The 21,622-nt window shown below is 42.6% G+C and overlaps 1 long non-coding RNA gene across 11 annotated transcripts in view; it reads right to left on the reverse strand.

Annotated features, from left to right (window-relative positions):
- Window positions 1-351: 351 nt before the first annotated feature.
- LOC110344666 (uncharacterized) overlaps window positions 352-21,622 on the reverse strand; it is a 34,406-nt gene continuing 13,135 nt past the window's right edge. For 10 of the 11 annotated variants that reach the window (XR_002387371.2, XR_002387374.2, XR_002387368.2 and 7 more), the window contains 4 exons: window positions 9,881-10,108; window positions 6,934-7,014; window positions 2,996-3,263; window positions 352-730 (listed from right to left, as the gene is read on the reverse strand). This is a non-coding gene — a long non-coding RNA (uncharacterized LOC110344666). The remainder of the gene's footprint in view (window positions 731-2,995; window positions 3,264-6,933; window positions 7,015-9,880; window positions 10,109-21,622) is intronic. The other variant, XR_015443765.1, reaches the window with a different exon arrangement.

Here is a 21,622-nt window from a genome sequence, read left to right on the forward strand (position 1 = left end):
TGGGGAACTGGGCTTGAAGTGGAAGCTAGTAGGGGTGCATACAGGCTGAGAAACATGAGGGATGGGTGCAGCATGGGTAAACAGGTGGTTTTAGAAATGAGCCTAAGTTCAAAGGCCAAACAGACCAATGTGGCTTGAATTTACTCACTTGTGTAGCGGGTGTTACAGTTGGATGGGCCTCAGAGAACAAGAAAAATGGCTTATCAGGAGAAAAGCCAGGGCAAGAATTTACATTGAAGAGCCATTTGTGTTTAGATGAGAGATAAAGCTATGGAAGTGAAGGTCCCCAAAGGGAAGAGCCCCAAGATACCTTTAATTATGTGGGAGGAGTGAATAGTCCTTTAAACACCATTTACTTTTTATAAAATCCAATTTACTCAAAAGCAACCCCACATTGGCTAGAAGGAGGAAGGAGGGCCATTCAAGGAAAACAACTCAAATTATCACCTGTAAGGAGAATGGTGGTGGTAGTGAGTGGTTCCTTCCCAACAAGGAAGACACTTGGGAGTCCCAAGTAATCTAATTGGAGCAAAACCCACTGACACCAGATGGTGAGGACAGGGACAAAGTAGCTGTTTCAGTCACTGGGCAAATCCTATAGGAAAGAAGTTCATTTTGTCTCATGGCTCTGGAGATGGGGAAGTCCCAGGGCCCGGTGCTGGCATTTGCTTGGCTTCTGAGGGTCCTTGTGGTACATCATAATGTGGCAGAAGGGTAGAAGGGTGGGGTCCTGCAAGAGGGAAAACAATGAGAAGATTTGCTTTATAACAACCCATTCTGCAGTTAAGGAACCCATTCCAAGGACGTTAATCCATTCATGAGGGTTCTGCCCCGTCACTAGGCCCCAACTCCCAAAACTGTTGAATTGGGAATGAGCTTTTGAGGGACAACTTCAAGCCATAGCAAAACTTGATGTCTTAAATTCACTTCATCACAAGGCCATGAAATATTTTTCATATTTTTGTTAAGTAAAAGTCATATTTCTAAGTGGCATGGGGAACACAAAGTTGAATGCAATATTGCATTAGAGTTTTTCAGAGAAACACAACTGAAAGGATGTATGTGAATCTGTGAGCATTTACAAAAGGAGAAAGAATTAACTAAATATATATATATATTTACATATGATAGTAAGTTTATTTGTTATAGGAATTAGCTCAGATGATTATGGAGACTGAGAAGTCCTACAATCTACCATTTGAAAGCTGGACAACCAGGAAAGCCTGGTTGTAATTCATTCTGAGTCCAAAGGCTTTTGAGCAAGAAGTGCCAGTGTCTGAAGGAGAAGATGATGATGGCCCAGCTCAGAGGGCAAACTCAGCATCCCTCTGTTATTCTATTCTAGTCAGGCCCTCAACAGATTGGATGATGCCCCCCTACCCCTCTGGGAAGAGCCATCTACTCTACTCAGTTCGTGAATTCAAATGGCACTCTCTTCTAGAAATGCTCTTACAGGCACCCCGAAAATAAGGTTTTATCAGCTCTCTGGGCAGGCCTTATCCCATTTCGCTTGGTGCATAAAGGTAGCCATCACAGATACACACCATTGAGAGAAATCTCTATTCTGTTGGGGATGGGAAGAAGACAATTAGGTAAGTTCCAAATATCTGACATAGGAAGATCAACCAAGAACATGGAGATTCAGGTGGACCAGGAAAACTTCATAGATGAAGAGGCTTTTATCCTGTGCCTAGAAGGATGGGTAGATTTTCAGCTGGTGAATATGAGAGTGGGAGAGGACAGAACCAGAGGAGGGTGAGAACCAAGGGCAGGAGCAGGACTATCCAGTTGGTCAGCAGCAGAAATGGCAGCCAAGGAGTTCTTGGAGGCCATTTTGGAGAGGCCACTTCTAGGTCAGAGCATGGAGATCTCAGACATTGAGAGAAGCACTTTCTCAGTGGTCCAGCCAGTCCAGCGGACAGGGTTCAGGAACTTGCATAGTCATCCCGGATGCTGTGCTCTGTGCACGTGTCCTGAATCTCTATGATTGACAGGTCATGCCCACTGGTTTAACCAGTTTGCCCCACCCTAATCTCCTATCTCAGTCGTGGTAGCAATTTTTATTTTACAGATACTTACACAGTGCTTACTATTGTGCCAGACACTACTCTCGGCCCTTAAAAATATTAACTCATGGAATTATCATAAAAAGCCCTTGTAGAAGGTGCAGGCATTACTGCCACTATGCAGCATGAGCAGTTGGAACCAGAAAGGCTGAGTAAGAAGCTCAAGGTCTTACAGCCACTAAGTGCTGGGGACAGGGTTGGGACTCTGGCACCTGGCTCCAGAGCCCACACTTACGGTTCCCAATGGGGCCTCCTGGGAGTCTGGGGAGGTGAGTGATATCCCCAGGGGTGGGAGGGGGCCAGGAAACCAGACATGAGCTAGAAACAACTGCTTTCCTTTCCTTTCTTCATAGGCAGGTAGGTAGGTCCACTCTTTGACCACCTGTGCTTCTCAAAGCCTAGAAGATTAAGACTTTGTGCCTAGAATCATCCCCCATACTCTATAACTTTATCTCTTCCACCCTTCTCCTTGACCCACCCCAAATCTCTGTTAAAGACCGGTTTGGGCCAGGTATGGTGACAAACATGTCTGGTCCCAAATACTTGGGGGCTGGGCAGGAGGATCACAAGTTCAAGGCCAGGCTAGGCAACTTAGTGAGACCCCTCTGCCTCATAATAAAAAATAAAAATGGAGGGCCGGGGATTTAGCTCAGTGGTTTCTCTGCCTGCTGTATAAGCACAAGGACCCGAGTTTGATCCCCGGTACAAAAAAAAAAAATTAGAAAAGTAAAAATGGGCCTGTGATAAAGAGTGATAAAGAGCTTGTCTACATGCACAAGTCCCTGGGTTCAATCCCCAACACTGGGAAAAAAAAAAAAGTTTTAATTCTTTTGGAAAGATACCCAGCAGGGGAATAGCTGGGTCAAATGGGACCAAAGAACATTTTGAAAATGGACTACCCTATTTGAATTAAATATATGATCACTTACAGTGTTTGCTTTGATATGTTTGTTGTTAAAAATACATCTTGTTCTTGTATGGAACTTGTATAACCAAGGCTGCCAGTGCTTGGTATTAGGCTGTCTTCTACCTGCTCATATAGCCAGACATTTTCCTGGCTTCTGCTGTCTTGGTGGGGTCCTGTAGCTGGCCTTGACCAGTGATGTGTGGAGAGAAGTGATATTCTCCTTCGGTTTCTCCGTGTGTCTCTCTTCCCTCATTTGTGGCTTGGATGCAGAGGATCCGTCAAGGTTCTATCTGGAGGATGGAAGGATAAATAGATGGGAGAAGTCTGGGTCCTTGAATAACTCCCCCTCCCCAACCTATCTTGGATTGTGTCTCTCCTTTTGGTTAAGCCCATGATATTTGAGTGTTGCATATTAAATGTAGCAGCTGCCCATTTTGAATCAAGGGTTCAAAACCCTTAACAAAGAAACTCCTGTTAAAGACATCTAGAAGGCCGTCAAAAAACACCAACAAGCTGGGGATTTAGCTCAGTGGCGCTGCTCTTGCCTTGCAAGCGCAAGGTCCTGAGTTTGATCCCCAGTGTGGGAAAAAAACCCCAAAACACCAGCAACAAGCCTTTTGATATAACACCCATTCATTCTTCCCAAGAGTCATCCATCTTCTCTAAGATATCACCATCTTATCTAAGGCTAAAAACCTTCTATAAGCCAGAGGAAAATGGTCTTGTCAAAACTGCAACCATAAACATATTAGTTTACATGCAATACAGGTGCTTCCCAAAGATTTATCCGGTGGGAAATGACCCAGAAAAAGACACTATTTAGATAATCACATTTGCTGCCTAGACCCTTTTTCCAAATCCTCAAACCCTTATAAAAACTCCAATTTGTCACCTTCACTGTCCCTGATCCCCTTTGCTGCATACCCTGATCTAAATAAACTCTTGTTTTCCCTGATTTAAATTAACTCTTGTTTTTGCTACCTTCCTTGTCTATTGGTAAAATACTTTTTAGCACGTGCATCACTGACCCTCTGTGCACCATTTGTGGGGCATTAAGTAAGTAGTAAGCTTCTGCTGACAAATCCACACCATTCCTTTGGATTTTGGTGACATTGTCAAAGGTGCTATAGGTGACACCTAACCCTGAGTCTGTAAGGCATTGGACGTAACTGTTGCTCTTGGGTTTGTCTAACGCTGGTGTTGTAAACCTTTCTAGTCCCTGGGCAGGCTCCACCCAACTCAATCTCTATCCCACTGCTAATCAGTGTCAACCAGACCAACTGCCTTAGCGAGAAATTTCTGGGAAGGCAATGAACTCTGTTTCTGATAGGAGGCTTGGCAGTCATGGGTTCCCGTTCTACCAGTTGTTACAGCTCAGTCTCTCTGATTGACAGTCACATCTGATAAAGCATAGAATTGGAAATAAGATTAAGGGTTCTGAGTCAACAGTTCTAAGAGGTTACCGCTCTGCTGTTCACAGAGTGCAGTTCATACCTCCACAGCTCTGGTAACAGGCATTGGAGCTTTACTGTCCCCTGAAAAGTGCCCCAGATCTTTCCCACATTGTCTGCGAAGTGTGCTTCCAAGTCATAAGCTATCAGTCCACAATGCTGACCATCAGCAGAGCCTACCCCTCAGTGCCAGAACTTTCCATAACATTACCAGCCCGCAGAGTCCCCAGGGAACGCAGAATCTATTTTCACATCACTCTCAAATTCTCTTTTTTGTGTCCTTAGGGAGAGAAATGCATACATTCCTTCTACTTGTGTTAGGGAATGAGTCAGAGTGCAAACCAGTCATTTCAACACAAGTGACTAAATTCTCACGTATTAAATAAACTCAAACACTCTCACCAGGCTTGGTAAATGAATGAATTTCTTTGGCAGCTCAGACTTGCCAAGTGTGTATTTTTATCAACCTAGCTACAGGGATTTTACTGGCTTAGCAGCAGTGAGAGGAGGGTAGAGGTCTGCATATTGTTGTCTGTGGCTCCTGGACCCAGCACCCTGGAGTAAGGCCCATGTCTGCCAGATAACCTGGTGTGGACAGGCAGGCTGGAATTCTGCAAGTTAGCTGCTGACAGTTGAGATAAATAAGAATGTTTTGTAGTATTTTGCTTTGAGCAAAAATATTTCTGGTGGCATCAAGATTGGAGTGGGCCCAGGGGCATGCATTTTCACTGAGAAGAAACAACTACATAGTCCTGGAAAATCTTGAAACTTGGCTTTGAAACACCTTTGTGTGTCCATTAATTTGAATTACTTGTCACTTTATCAGAACTATCTTTATTTTATGTGAAATACTGAATGATAGATGGCATGGCCTGAAGTTATCTTGGAGATGTTGTAGTTGAATCTCTTCAAATGACAGTCACATACTTAATAATGCATAAAACTGGGAATAAATTCAAAGATTCTGGGTCAAAACTTTAAGAGGCCTCCTGATTTTCTTAAATGTAGATAAATTCATGCTTCTTAGAATTAAATGGGTACTAGGAGGACTATGATTGCATATAAAAGAGCTCCATACTCTATGAAGGATTATATTAATTATCATTGCTTATTTTTATTACAAACATTTATTGAGAATCTATGATATGTCAACCACCGGGGATTTAGCTCAGTGGTTCCAGTGCCTGCCTTGCAAGCACAAGGTCCCAAGTTCGATCCCTGGTACCAAAAACAAAAACAAAACAAAAATCCTCTCTATAATATGTCAACCATTTCTCTTAGACATTTAGTTTAATTCTAGTGCTGACTGGATAGATAATACATAATAGTTTTCTAATACAAGGTCAGGAGGGAACTTATGATGCTTTAAAATATTTTATATTGATATAAAACAAAGCAAAATAAGTGATAGAGAGGGAGAAGCGCTGCTATTTTTCACAGTGTGGTCATGGAAGACCTCACTAGGGAGGAGCACTTGAGCCAAAGCCAATGCGATGGGAAGGAGAGAGGTGTGGGACAATGCGAAAGAAGAGTAAAGCTATGAACAATGTGTTCAGCACACAGGTGTTACTTTTGACCATGGACTTGAAGAAGCTCATCTAGACAGAGGCTATTGAGAGAATCTATCTGGACCTGAGAAGAGGGGAACTGCAAGGTCATTCTATCCTTTACCAATACAAAGAGGAAGAAGGCCCATAACTGGGGACCAAGAAGAAGCAATGAGACAGAGAAGGAAAACCCAGAGCATGTGATGTCCACAAAGTCAAGCGAGCAAAATATTCCAGGGGACGTGAGCAAGCACATCCACACAGGAACAAATATGATTATGTCTCTGCCTTCTGCAACACATAAGAGCAGTTCTCATTAGGATTAAATACTTCAGTGTGAAGGGGGAAACTTACAAAAACCTTCTGAAGGAACTGTAGGCAAATATTTTTGTGACCTCAATGAATGAAAATGTATCTTTACACTTGATCTTAGCCAAAAGGCCAAGAAGTGATGGAAATGTATCTTTAAAAAGACGAAAATAGCACATACGACAAGGTGGGGGAAACAATACTTTCAAAACTTTATTCATCAAAAACATTTTCAAAATGCAAAAAGAGAAAGCACAAATAGGACAAGGTACAATCACCAGAAGCTATTTAACAATCCAGACTATATGAAGAACTGCTACAAGTTAGTAAAACAAAGATATATAACCCAGTGGAAAAGTCCACAGATGACAAAAATAGGCATTTACCCTTAGAAAAAACATAAATGGCCAAATAAACATATGAAGAGATGTTCAACCTCATTAATAGTTTGGAAAAATGCAAATTTAAATCCTCAAAGAGTAACATTTTACACTCACCAGATTGTCATGAATTTTTAAAAATCTGACGATACCAAGATTGATGAAGACACAGAGTGTGGAAAATATAATTTACTGCTAGTGGGAGGGTAAATTGTTACAACCACTTTGGGGAGCAATATTGGTATTACTTAATAAATGTGAAGATGCACATACCCTCTAGTCCAGCAACCTCCTTCTAGAGAAACTCTTGCCCAAATGTATCAGCAAGCTTGATGAAGAATGATCTTAGCAGCACTGTTTGTAATAGAAAAAAAGGGGAATGTCCTATGTCATCAAGAGAATAAACAAAACAAATAAGTTGTGATGCAGTGTATTATTATAGTAGCCAGTCTCCAAGATGGAGATTCTCAGAAAATGTCCTCACAGATGGACCATGAGGCCTGCCATGTTCCCCAAAAATAAATGTGTTGAAAATTGGGTCAACTGGGCATGGTAGTGCATGCCAGTAATCTCAGCACTTGGGAGGCTGAGGCAGGAGGATTACCATGGTTTCAAGGCCAGCCTGGGCTACATAGTGAGTTCAAGGTCTGCCTGAACTACGTAGTGAGACCCTGTCTCAAAAAAAAAAAAATTGGACTCTCAATTTGAATTTGGGGAAATGAGGCACGACAGGAGATGTTAGGGTCACGAGGGCTCTGTCATTGGGCTGGGTCTGAGGATCCCCAATGCTGATATAAGGAATCTATCCCTCCCTAGTGGGATAAGTACACAGGCTCAGGTTGTGGGAATGAACTTTCAGGACGCGTCAGGAAGAGAAATGAGAAGTGTTTATTAGATAGAGATTTAGGGTGTACTCAAGAGCAGAGTGCAGACACTAGAGAAATGAGATGCATTGTGAGCCAGAGTTGGGTATATTTGAGGGGTGTCTTCAAGATGGGTGACCTGGGATGTGAATTCCTACTGCCTGGTCAGTTACAGTGCAAGCATCTGCATGTGTTTTCAGTTGAGATCTGCTGTCCGAGATACTGCTGCTTCCTTTGGGGTGGAGGAACCATAGTTTAAAGGTGAAAGGGACAGGTCTGAGCCTGAGTTTACTGACTTACTGTCCTTAAGACCTTTAGGAACAATTTTTTTTCTTGAGTGACTTTCCTGGATGGGAAAAATCCTCAAGTAACTTTTGTGTCTTGAAGCTGCAGTTCAGTACAATTTTAAAATCTCGATTTCCTTCTCCCTGTCTACCTAGTTTTTATTTCTTCTATCCTACCTCAGGCTCTATGCTGAAAAATTGATCAATGCTGTTACCTTGGAAATGGATTCATTATCATTGAGGCAGGTTCATCATAAAAGGACAAGTTTGGGTCCCCTCTACCATCCTTCACTTTCCCCTTATACATCCACCATGGGATAACACAGTAGGCAGGCCCCCAGATCTTCAACTTTCTCATATCCAGAACCATGAACCAATGTATTTCTTCATTATAAACTATGCTGTCTGGGGCATTCTGTTACAGTATAATATAGATGGTATAGTTAGGGGCCATAAGACCACTACTTCAGGATAAAGAGGGTTGTAGTTGTGATCAGCAGTGAGAAATACCCTCCAGAGGATCTATCTAAAGTCCCTTGATAGACCTCAGGTGTTCTCATCTTGGGTAGACATATAGCTTTAAGTCTGGAGGAGACAAGGCCAAAGAAACAGTTAAATATACATGGGCCAAATAATAAGATTAGGAAGATTATTATGAATATAATCAACGAATGTTTCCATTAGGAAGAGTCATGGATACCCTTCCACAAAAAGGGTAAGAAGAAGGTCCAGGGAATTTCAGAATCTGAAATATCTGTCATTTAATATCTTGAATGGTCATCAAGATAGCAGAAGTATCAAGGAATGTACATACAACATCCAGGTTACAATTGTACAAATACCCCCTTGTGCTGTTGTTAGAATGTCTAATGCCATCCGATTTTGGAGGGTGGCTTGCCTCATTAATTTCACTTCTTCATTTAGGAAAGAGAGACCAGTTGAGATATCATTTAAGGCCCACTGAGTATAGTTAGTCAAGGCCTCAATGTCTTGCATTACATCCTCTAATCCTAGGGAAGGGATAAAAATAGAAGCCAAATGATCATACCAGTGAAACATACTTCTAGATCATCAATGTCACACTTCTAGATGGGATAAGTTTGCAGGTTCATTGATAATTTTGACACTCCTGCCTTGTAACCACACAAACCCCAGTGCACATATCCCTACCCATCCAGGGAGTAGCCAGGGCCACAAATTGGCTCCACAGGACCAATGAGTGCCTTTGGTGGCTTTCCATCTATTCCAGGGTGATTAAACCAGTCTGTTACAAACCAGTCTTCAACCTGTAAAGTTATGGTGTATATACATTGCTCAGGGGGTAACCATCCCAAGTATTTAATAGAGTTAGACCAATGAGAATAAAAGTGATTTCTTTGTTCCCAATATAAGGAGCCTTTCTACTAAGCTGTCTTAAAGTTGGAGTTAACCACATAAAATCATCCCATATCTGAAAGTTGCCATCTTGAAATCTATGATTGTTGACTCTCATGATAGGACCTTTACTTTTACTTAACAGGAGTTTACCAGTACCTTTAGAGAGGCTTCAGTGGAATTTTTAGAAAAAATTTGATTATGTCCAGGATCATTAATGGTGCAGTTTATAGGCCACTCAGTTACCTTGTAACAGGGGGCTAAGCTGTGAACCACTGAATGTTTTTGCATCTCATCAATGTAGTCTTATAGCTTATTCCAATCATCTCCCTGAAGTGCAGATACTCACCAAGGAAGTGTTGATGCACTTGACAAGGGGAGCAGGCCACATATCCAGGAATATGTTTGTTGTAATGACTCTGCATATTTCTGTGCCCACACTAAAAAGGAATTGCACTCTCCTTTAAGTGGTAAAGTAATTACTAAAAGGGTTAAGCATAACATCTTAGATTACTTATCTGAAGTCTTTGTTTTCTTTCTCTTTTTTTGGTACCAGGGATCGAACTTGGGACGTTTCGCTTGCAAGGCAGGCAGTGGAACCACTGAGCTAAATCACCAGCCCTTTTGTTTTCTTTTTGAATAAGAATTTTAAATCTTCTATGGGTTCATAGGAGTATTTGGATGGCTTCTCACACTCACCAATAGTTTCTGCTTCCCAGGGCTTGTGTCAAGTGTGGTGTATCCAGGGGTCCAGGCCTGCTACCTTGACAGCTGATGGTGTTGACAGGATCACAGTGCATGATCCTTCCCAAATTGGTCCTAGCGGAGGAGATGATGAGGGAAGAGACTTTACCAGTACTAAATGTCCAGGTTGGAATATGGGATTCCATTTTCTTGAGGTTGAGCTTCTGTTAGCTGTTGAGGAGCCTGTTGGAATTTAACCAGTGAGGTTATATCTTTTAGTAAGGCATCTGCTTCTCTATTGAAGAGAAAATCATTAGTGAGAAAAAGGAGACGGTAAACCATTTCAAATGGACTGAGGCTTAGAATTTGAGGTATATCTCTTACTTTGATAAGAGCTAACTTTAGTAAGTGAGGCCACTGTAGGCGAGTTTCCTGAGCCATTTTGCAAAGATGTCTCTTTAGGGTCTCAATCATTTTCTCTGCCTTTCCCAGTGATTGTTGTCTCCATGCACAATGAAGATAATAGAGAATACCTAGTCCCTGAGAGACTCCCTCTGTGACTGTTGCTTTAAAAGAAGGCCCATTATCACTTTGTAAGCTTTTAAGAAGTCAAGATCTGGGGATTATTTCTGAGACTAAAACCTTTACTACTTCTTGTGTTTTTTCTGTTCTACAAGGAAAGGCCTCAATCCAGTTTGTAAAAGTATCTACCCAGACTAATACTTATTGGAGTCCCTTACTTTTTGGCATATGGGTAAAATTGAGCTCCCAATCTTCTGCAGGGCATTTACCATGTCTCTGTATATCTGGAGGGGCTATGATTTGATAAGAGGATTGTTCTTTTGGCAGAGCTCACATGTCTGTGGTATTGTCTGAGAAAATCCCTTGCCTGTGAATAAATTTAAAGCCATCTGGTGGTGCTTGTCTCTCCCCAAGTAAAAGGTCTGATGTAAAGACTTAATAAGCAAGTGCAGAAAAATATTAAATGGCTCTTTTTTAACATGTAAGGGTTGAACATCCTCCAGTCCTTAAGAATAGATTACAGGGCCAGGGATTTAGCTCAGTGGTTTTGTGCCTGCCTGGCAGGCGCAAGGTGCTGAGTTCAATCCCCTGTACCAAAAAAACCCCAAACAAAACAAAACAAAACAAAACAAATTCCAAAGGAGTAAGAGATTTTGACATTGAGTCTCCCATCTGAAACAAGAGAAAGAATTGGTGTCCCTTTAATTTCTACTCGATTTCTCTATCCTCAAGTCATCCTCCCCTCCCTGAGGTAACCTACTCCAGAGTAGTCTAGCAGGTGTTTCTAAAAGCACAAGCTAGAACTGCTTCCAGCTGTAACGGTCATGTTTAAAGAAGAAAGGATTGCTAACAAAACTAATAATCAAGAGATCTAACGCACCGCTTTCCAATTCTTTGAAAGAGAGTGATGGCAAATTGAAAGTGATGGGAGGACCTCCCAGCCCACAAAATAAATCATCTCTAGAGACAGATAGAGTCAAGTTATCTACCTAATTACCTAGGCAATCTTCCTTAGCAGCAAGACAAGACTACATTTTACTCAAAATCTACCCTAAATTTTCTATGTCTTTGGTTTCTATGTCACAGGTTAAACATATACCCTTAACCTAGCAACCACAATTGACATGTTAGTAAAGGCACATTTCTCAGTTTCCTACATGCACATGAAGAAAAGAAAGGCTGACTAAAACCTCTTTTTCTACTCTTAGCATTTGTGAACCAAAGTATAAATCACTTCTCTGATAGCTATTCTCTGTGAAAGGCAGTTATTCCAAGCTGCCTCAGCCTGTGACCTCCTGTAGAGAGGTGTGGTCTAGTGATAATGTAGCCAGGGAGTTACAGTTAACTCCTAGCACACTGGAATGAAAAAAAAACTTAATGGAGGTTCTTAAATTAGATCTTTGTCCTCACAATCATTTGTCAGGGTATCTAGAGAGTTACTGTCTACCTTACCAGCAGAGAGAGAAAAGTCCAAATCTGTAGCTCAACTCTTAATGGAGGCTTAAGAGAGGGCTCTAACAGTGTCATCTCTGGTCACCCTGGGACTGAGGATACCAGAAGATCACTGAGACAGTTACCTCTCACCTCACTGAGGAGTGCAGGTAGGAATAATGTATAAGTGGAGATTTCTGCTGGCTACCCTGTTGGGCTATTGGAACCCAGCTTCCACTGAGGAAGCTTTGGGTTTCCACCAGAGAGTCTCCCCGGCCAAGACCCCTCAGTTGTCCTCTCAGTTTTCACTGGTTCCACACAACCAGAAATTTGTCTCCAGAAAGAAATCTAGCTGCTTATCTAGTCAACATTCCATTGACTTCAATGGAGATTGGCCAAAAGGTGCTAGACAAACTTGTCCTCTGTGTTAAGAGTGGCAGCTGGGCCAGGGATTTAGCTCAGTGGTTCTGGTGCCTGCCTCACAAGTGCAAGGTCCCAAGTTCGATCCCCAGTACCAAAAAAAAAAAAGAGTGGCAGCTAGTCTAAGAGCATTTAACTAGATGGCAGAGTAACCACTGTTTGTTAGAGTTCTCTAAGGGACAGATAAAAGTCTGAGCTGTCTTCATCTAGGATGATTTTCCTTCTTCGATGTTAACAAATGTTCATTTTCTATAGGCTCAACTTAAAGGTTCATAGTTGTTGGATAAGAGAGAAAGATTGGGGCACTTTAGGGTTCCCCCCTCTTTAATCTTACATGCCTCCAAAAAAGGAAAGTACAAAGTAACAGGAAAAGATCAGAAATGAGATAAGAAAAAAGAAGTCTTTTTTTTTTCATGCTCATGGCGAATTATTGAGACAACTTGCCCATAAGTTGTCACTCTCAGCCTGGAAAGGCAAGAATGGGGAATCTCAAGAGCTAAGGCTGCCTCCTCACCAGTGGAAGATCAGACCAGAAAGGAAGCTAAGGCAGAACAGGTTTGATAGTCCCTCTAGAGTGCAGAAGGGGGATTGGAGCCAGTCTGTCCCAGTACCTCTTAAGAATGGCTGTCAACTTATTGTCTTTTAACTGGCAGTTGGGGTCCCATGATTTATTAATAGGCATGTATGTTTCCTAAAGGTAAACTAGATTTCATAAAAAGACCCAATTTATAGCATTCCATAAATTCACATTTTAGCTAGCATCAAAGTCCACTAGGGAATGGTCTAACATTGCTTTCCCTTAGCTCCATCTAAGATAAGAAAACAAGTTACAACAATCAAAGCAAGAGACAGGTCAAGCAAGTCCAAATGCAGCATATACAAAACAGGAACATAAGACCTTGCCTTCAAAAGTAAAATGTCCCACCAAAGAAATAACATGATCTTTCCATGTTCTCGACTTAATTTTATCATTTCAACAAAATAATGCATATAAGAGATAAGATACAAAATTTAAGGCATAAGCAATTGATGAGCAATGATGACAATTTCTGATTACCTAAATGAGTCACAATCCAGAATTCATGAAACAAAAGCCAACTCTTACCTCCTTCCAATTATCTCACTGAGGCCCTCAAAATGATATAGGAATGATATTAGACCTATAAATGATATAGAGGAAATATTATAACTACCAACCTATCTGTCAGATACACCAAGTTTATGTTCTCCAAATCTGAAGAATGAATTCTATGGTGGAACAACAGAGGTTAAGAGCAGGAAATATTTATTGAGAAAGATAGCTTCTGAGAGGGAGGAAGGGTCCCAAATGGGTTGCTGAGGACCCCACTTTTCAGGGGAAGTTTTATAAAGCATAACCACATGGGTACAACAGGGGTAAAGCTATGATCAACCAATAAGGTTACAAGTATAATCACTTAGGTAATAGTGATACAGTGGGGGAGCAAGGCACACAGCAAGTGTGCATGGAAAGGACAAAGAACTTTTAGGAAGGTGATGGGCCTGAGGGTTTTGGTCACCTACTGAAGTGACTGCTGTCTATCTAGACTTCATTAGACCAGGTGTTACCACTTATCTCACCCCTGGGGAAGGATGTAACCCTGGTCATTCTGTCTTTATCTTGAGGCCTGGCCTCTAACTAATGCGTCTCCAGTCACAGTTGTAGTGTGTTCTCCTCTCTTGCATTGACGCTCTCAAGGGCCCAGCCCTATCTGACTGCCTATAATGTTTCTACCTAACTTACCTGTCTATAATAATGTGACTCAGCACCCTGTCAATCATGATGCGCTGAAAGACCCAATGGCCTGGTGCACATTTTCAAATCCTTAAGCTCAATATATTCCATGCCTGTGTCATTTTCCTGTTCTTCCTGCTCGCTCTGAGAGTACCTTTCCCCTTTAAACTTCATTAAACTTGGCTGCTTTTTCCTTATTGTTGCATGCAATGCCCAATTTGTTTTGGTCATCCCACACAAGAAGCTGGAAACCTACCTGTCCAGGGACCCCACTGCCCACAGGAACAGTAGCAAGGACTAAGACAGGCTACTGAGAAGGCTAGTTACAAAGAATAGCGCTAAGATATGTTTGAAAAGGAGCACAGTGGGCTGGGGATGTAGCTCAGTGGTGCCGCACCTGCCTGGCAAGTGCAAGGTCCTGAATTCGATTCCTGACACACACACAAAAAAGGAGCCAAGTATATCTGAGTTTTAAAAGCATCATCTTCCTAACAGTAGTACAGGTTTGAAATTAAATTGAGAGCCTGAATCTTGTATTTCCATGTTTAATCCTGTACTTTAATCTACTTTGGAAGTAAGTAGCTGGCCTCTTCTATACATCAGAAACCACTACTTTATATAAAGCATTCTACATTCTAAGTCAGTTTGGGGGCATTAGAAATATGTTGCTGATTCTACAGAATGTTAAAAGATTTTCTTATTATAGTCCTCACACTTTGATCTTTTATCTCCATTGGTTCCAATTCATTTGACTAGAACTCATCCCAGTGTCCCAGAGTGAAATAAGGTCAGTCCATGTGAAGTTTTTGCGCTAAAAATGGCAATTTCTATTCTTGCTGCATTTGCTGGTGGGGGTTCCAAGGATGAGGAGCTGTGAGCTTTTTCCCCTTCTTGTTTTTGTGTCATGGGTCAGAAACTGTATCATTTGTCTACTGCTGAGCCAGTGAGAAGAAAGGAAATTGTGAACCGTGTCTGCCACAGCTGCTTCTGGGGATGAAGGGTCATTTCTCAGACCCGGAACAAACCTGGTCCGGTTCCTTCAAAGTGTCCTCTGGTATCTGCTTTTTTTTTTTTTTTTTTAATAGAGAAGAGATAACCATAGATGAGGGCAAAGGTTGTAGTGACATTCCACAGCAGAGTTGAGACAGGAAGGGAGAACTCCAAGCCGGAAATGTGGCCTGACAGACAGCAGGGCAGAAGCAAGCACATCTCTGTGAATTGAGGTTAATTGCTGCTAAAATTATCCTGGATTTTTTTCATTCTTTGTTGTCAAAAGAAAAAAAAAAATCTAAGAAATTCTGCAATTAATTGCTTAACGAACAAAAATACAATCAGAAAGTTTTTCACATTTGTCCTCAGCAAGCCCCAGAAAAGGGAGTTTCTTCACTGGCAGGCTGAGGCCTGCCTCACTGAGGAGTCAGTGTTTAAGAGGCAAGGGTGCCTCAGTATATCTCTCCTTGCTTGACACCATCTCTGCCATCCTGGGTTGAAATCTGTTGTGCGGTAGCTGGATGTTGTAGCACCCCTGAAATCCCACCACTTAGGATGCTGAGGCAGGAGGATCGCAGTGAGTTTGAGGGCAGCTTGGGCTACATGGTGGGTTCCAGGCCATCTGGAACTACATAGCGAGACCTTGTATCAAGAGGCTTGTTGAAGGCCTGGGGGCCTTTTGGGGAGCACAGGCCTTGCTGTGGGTGGAACTGTGTCTCCTCCTTTTCATGTGTTGATGTTCTAACCCCAGGACTCCAGAGTGGGACTTTTTTTGGATATAGGGCTTTTGAAGAAGTAATTAGGGTTAATCAAGGTCATTAGAGTGGGCCCTAACCCAACTTGTTTGGTCTCCTCAGGAGAGGGATTAGGATACAGGACAGGGGCAAGACCGAGGGAGGACACAGTGAGAGGGCGGCCATTTTCTGTGGGCAGCCGCAGACAAAACCGACCCTGGCCACACCTTGATCTCAGACTTCCAGCCCCCAGAACCAGGAGAAAACAAAGTTCTGTTACTTAAACCACCTAATCTGTGGTACTTGTATGGCAGCCATTGCAAATAACACTGGTCCCAATTATTCATTCCCACCAAGTAACAGCAATTCACTTCTCTCTTTCTCAGTTAGCAAGCGCAGGGGAACAGGCTTCTGTTAGGGTCTGCCTCTGTCCTGAGCCTGTCCCTTAAACTACAGGTCAGCAAAGTTTTTCTGCAGAGACCTGGTTAGTATTTTAAGCTTTGAATGCCAAAAGGCAAGAGACAGAATATTACATAGGTGGTTATGTAACTACTTAAAATGGATAACTGATTGTACTTGTATACCATGTTTATTGCAGCACTATTCATAGTAGCTAAAAGCAAAACAGAATCCAAGTGTCCATCACAGACGAATGGATAAAGACAAAGTACATGTGCTATGGAATATTATTCAGGCTTGAACAAAGGAAATTCTGACACATACTACAACATGAATGAACCTTGAAAATATGCTAAGTAAATAAAGCCAGATACAAAAGTACAACTATTGTGTAATTCTATTTATATGACATTCCCAGAATGGGTACATTTTTGGTGACAAAGTAGGGGTGAATGGGAAGTTATTGTTTAATGGATATGAATTTCAGTATGTGTGATGGGTAAGCTTGATTGTGTCAGCTTCATTGATTTTGGAGCCACACAGGGGCTTGGTGATGCATACTTTGATGTGTGTTTGGGTGGGTCATGGAGGGTGACCTTGGGTATGCTATCTGATCCCTGGCCCCTTCCCCTCTGGCACTGTTCCCCTGCTCTGCTTCCTAGCCACCATGAACTAAGCCTCTTTGCTCTACCAGGATCTCCCACCGTGATGTGGAGCCAGCCAACTATGGACTGAATTCCCTTAAAACATGAGCCAAATTAAACCTCTCCTCCTTTAAATTGTGGGTGTCAGGTATTGTGTCCTGCAACCAGAAGTCTGACTAATACAGTGTGGGACGATGAAAAAGTTCTGGAAATAGTGGTGATGGTTGTTGCACAACATTGTGAATGTCCTTAAATTATACTAAATGTTACTAAATTATACATTTAACAATGAATTATCTATAATCCCAGCACCCTGGGAGCTGAGGCAGGAGGATTGCAAGTTCGACCCTAGCCTGGGCAACTTAGCAAGGCCCTGTCTCAAAATTTAAAAATTAAAATTAAAAAGGATAGCTGAGGATGTAGCTCAGTGCAAAGGCCCTGGGCTCAATCTCCAACACTGGAAAAAATAAAGAGTTAAAATGGTCAATTTTAATAAGGCTATTAAGAAATATAAAAACCAGGGCCAGGATTTAGCTCAGTGGTGCCTTGGCTGCTTGGCAAGCACAAGGTCCTGAGTTCAATTCTCTGTACCAGAAAAAAAAAAAAGAAATATAAAAACCAAGTCAGGGTAGGAGGAGAGGTGAGCATGGTCCACTGACCATAGCTGGCCAACCTTTGCCCTGAACTGTTTGATGGGGTCCCTCCTCTATCCTCTACTCCCTTAACAACCTGTCTAAAACAGACAGATCACCTGCAACTGTCCAAACCCGGCATAAGTGTTATAACTACTGTCTGGGCATCCTCTTACTTCAGCCCTCTGGAGCATACATACCCTCTAAATAGCCAATCAAACCTAGATTCCTCCTGCTCCTTCAGACCTTCTTGGCCACTCACTTCTGGGAATAAACCTGAACCGGGGTGATTCTGCAGCTCCAGGCCCCGGGGTACCTGTTTTGTTTCTTTCTCCAACACCCTGTGGTGCCTGGGCCTCTGTGTGCTTCGGGGCTAAGGTTAAGGTTAAGCAAGGTTAAGGAATATGATTCTGACTTGGTTACAACAGGCCTACCACATGGTAGCTGAGATAAGAAAACAAAGCTGAGGGCCAGGGATTTACCTCAGTGGTTTCACCGCCTGCTGCGCAAGCAAAAGGACCCGAGTTTGATCCCCGGTACCAAAAAAAAAAGAAAGAAAGAAAACAAAGCTGAATATATGGCTGTCCATGGCCAAAGAGAGCTCTTCTAGATAGGCTCAGTCTCTCTGAGCTGAACAGAGCACCGACTCCTACATGGTCTGGAGACATGGGGCTCAGGGATTGGAGGACGTGTTTGTGTCTTCATGGAGGTATGGTTACTGCCGGAGCACTTGTGCACTGACACTCAGAGGTGTTTGTTGGAGTGAACCAATCTGTGTGGCTGGCTACAGATGTAGGTTAAGCAGCTGGTGAAAGTGTGTTCACCGAGCCAAGTCAGGATCAACTGACTGATGGGATGTAAAAGCAGTTCTGGTGGCCACTGATTACCACAGCTCTGAAGCAATCCATGTTTTAGAACCTTAATTCTCAGATATAATTTGCGTTGCTGTCCCTCTAGCTGTTAAAAATCTGCTTTCTTGTTTTTGAGGCACCTTGGAGGTGGTCAGCTGCTCCAGTGTGAACTTGCTCATCTCCTTCCTGACCACTGGCTGCCAGGAACTCATCAGAGTAGACAATGAATGCAAACTTTGGACCCTTTATGAGGATCCTATGGCCACGTTCTGGGTGAAGAAAGGGAAAGTTGTGTAGCCCAAGTGAACACTGAGAATAAGAAATAAGCATTCCCCAAGACACAGGTGTCTGGACCCTTCGCCATGTTCGCTTGCCACTGAGTAATGAGTTTTCTTCTGAGAGACCAAAGAGAAGTGGAGAAAGGAAGAACAAATGTATTTGGGGGTGCATCTGGATGCCAGCCTTGATGGTCTCAACTCCGTCATTATAAAAAGGGGGACGGTGATAGGAGGACTATTCTTAGATTGGCTGGTTCTAACACAGATGGCACAGCTGAGGCTGTGGGACCACTCCCTCTCCATTTGCCTGAATTTGGGTGACATCCCAGGGCCAACCCTCCCTCCTCTGTACTAAGAGAGGCAGAAGTAAGAATAACAAAGACTCAGGCAATTCCTAAAGTTCCAGGCCAGAGCACATGCGTGTTAGACACAGTGGCTTGCCCTACAATGACCATTTCCACTCAAAGTTCATCCATATGGGCTGTGTGTCATGCATGTAATCATAATAGAGTGAATTAAGGGAAGGTTATGCACACTAGATACAATGGAGATGACTGAGCATTCTGTCAATCATTTTTTCAGTCATATACAGAAAGACCCAGTGAGAAAGCTCAGTGAGAAGCACCCTAGATGGGGTGCACATTTTTTCAAATCCAAAAGTCTAACTTATTTTTGTTTCCTTTCTCTCCACTGCCCTGGAACCACTTCTCTCCTGGCACAAACTCGCTTGCTCTGAGGACACCTTCCCAATTTATTACCTTCAATAAATGTAGCTGTTTTTCTTTTACCATCATGTGTATAACTTGCAATTCTTTGCTCTTCATGCACAAGAATTTGGAATCTATCTCTTGGGAATCCATCAAGCACTGCATCAATACTACTGTGCCTATTGCTTGGGGCCCAAAAGAAAAATAAAGAAGTTGTAGAACATGCTGATCTTTTGACCAAGAGAATGAAGGAGACTAAAGAAAAACAGCAGGGACATATTACCAGGAGACAGAGGTGTCTCTTTGACAGCTTTTGCCTCTGAGTTTCAGTCCAATCCAAAAAGGTCTGCTAAAGGTAACAAATAAGATCAGGCATCAGAAAATAAAACAAAGCAAAAGAGAAAAATTACCCAATCTGCCTATCCTGCACAATAGACTAGGATCAAGGGGGAAATGTGGAGAGTTGTTTATTCCAAAAGCATTTCATGTAGTCAGTGATATAGAACTCCAACAATATAGGGGAAATAATGTAACTCCTAACCTGCTAGATGTCAAATACACTGAGTTTGTGTTCCCTCAAATCAAAGACTGAATTCTAAGGAACAACAGAGGTTAAGAGTAGGAAATATCTATTGAGAGAGAGAGAGAGAGAGAGCTCCTGAAAGGCAGGAGGGGACCCGAGTGGGTTGCCAATGAGCCCACTTCTCAAAGGAAGTTTTACAGAGCAAAATTCATGAGGTGAGTACAACATGTGACAAAATTATCATCAACCAATAAGATTACAAGTATGGCCACTTAGGTAATGTTGATCCAATAGGGAAGCAAGTCATGCAACAAGTGTACGTGGAAAGAAGAAGGAATTTTTTTTGGAAAAGATGAGTCAGGAGGTCCTGGTCATCCACCTGGCTGACTGATGTCTATCTAGATTTTATTGGACTAGGCGATGGCAATTATAGTATCTTTGCTTATCCCCTTGGGGAAGCATGCAGGCCTGGTCATCCCGTCTTTATCTTGAGGACTGAATTCCACAGATGTGCCTCTAGCCACAGTTGTAATGTGTTCTCATCTTCTGCACTGACTCCCTTCAGGGCCTAGCCCTGTCTGACTGCCTATTTCTACCCAATGTAGCTGTCTATAATACCAGGACATAGACATGCAGGAGTTTCTCTCCAGTTCCAATGATCTCCATTAGAGAGGTGTAAAAAGACTCTTAAATCTCTCAGGGATGTGACCAATACAGGATGATCCTGCCACTAGCCTCTGAAGTCATCAGGAATGAGACATGAGTTGAATTCTAGGGCCTCACTAGGTGTACAGTACAAGTCAACCATTGCTGCCACTTGTCCTAATACCTCCCTGTGGCACCAGGGCAAAAGAAGGAAGTGTGAGCTGGCCATGGTGGTATACATACGTGATCGCATCACTGAGCCTGAGGCAGGATCAAAAATTTGAGCCCAGACTGGGCAATTTAGCAAGACCCAGTCTCAAAATATAAAATAAAAAGTGGGCTGGGGATGTATCTCAGGGCAGAGGCCCTTGGTTCAATCCCCAGTGCAGCATTAAAAAAAGAAGAAAGTGTGATGTGGAACTGAAATTGACTGTGAAATTACTTATTGCGGGGAGAGAGAAAAGCTGGGGATTCTATCTAGGTATAAACTACCCTATAGGTGAGACAATGCGGGAGTGGATGGTCCACTAGGGGGCAGTAGAGTCCCATGGTGAAGGGCTCAGGCTCTGGGACTGAGCTGTTTGAACCTCCCCTTCTCTATTAGCAGACTGGTGACCTGAGGCTACTCACAGCCTTTCTGAACTTTTAATTCCTCATCTGTAAAGCTGAAAAGATAACTACAGACAATCCTCTGTACTGTGGATACTACCATTTGTGGCTAGAACATGTGTCTGGCATGTTGGTAAATCCTCTGCATTCGCTATTATCATCTGCCGAAATGACACTAATGGAGAGGCTGCCCTTGCACACATACACGGGGTTGGGTGTGCAGCAGGGCTGATGGGGACACAACACATAGGCACTAGCTAAGCAAAGCCCGGAAAATGCTGCTCACCAAGGTGAGTTCAGGAATGAGTCACAGTCAGAACATGGGGACATGTGATGTGTGGCACATGAGGCGGGCGGCCACCCACCCTTATCCTCCAGCTTCCACCTTTGTCTAGTTCATTTTCAAAAACATTTAATTGTGGTAAAATAGACATAACATAAAGCTTCCATCTTAACCATTTTAAGTGGCACTGACTACACTCACGTTGTACAGCCATCCCTACCAGCTAAATACAGAACACTGTCATCTTGAAAAACTGGGACTCTTGGTTCCTGAACCAATAAATCCCCACTCCTCCCTTCATTCCCTAGCAACCACCAATCTACTTTGTATCTCTAC

Source organism: Heterocephalus glaber, unplaced genomic scaffold, assembly GCF_053883595.1.
Source record: "Heterocephalus glaber isolate CG9 unplaced genomic scaffold, H.glaber_assembly_v1.0 deba00001579, whole genome shotgun sequence".
Lineage (NCBI taxonomy): Eukaryota > Metazoa > Chordata > Mammalia > Rodentia > Bathyergidae > Heterocephalus > Heterocephalus glaber.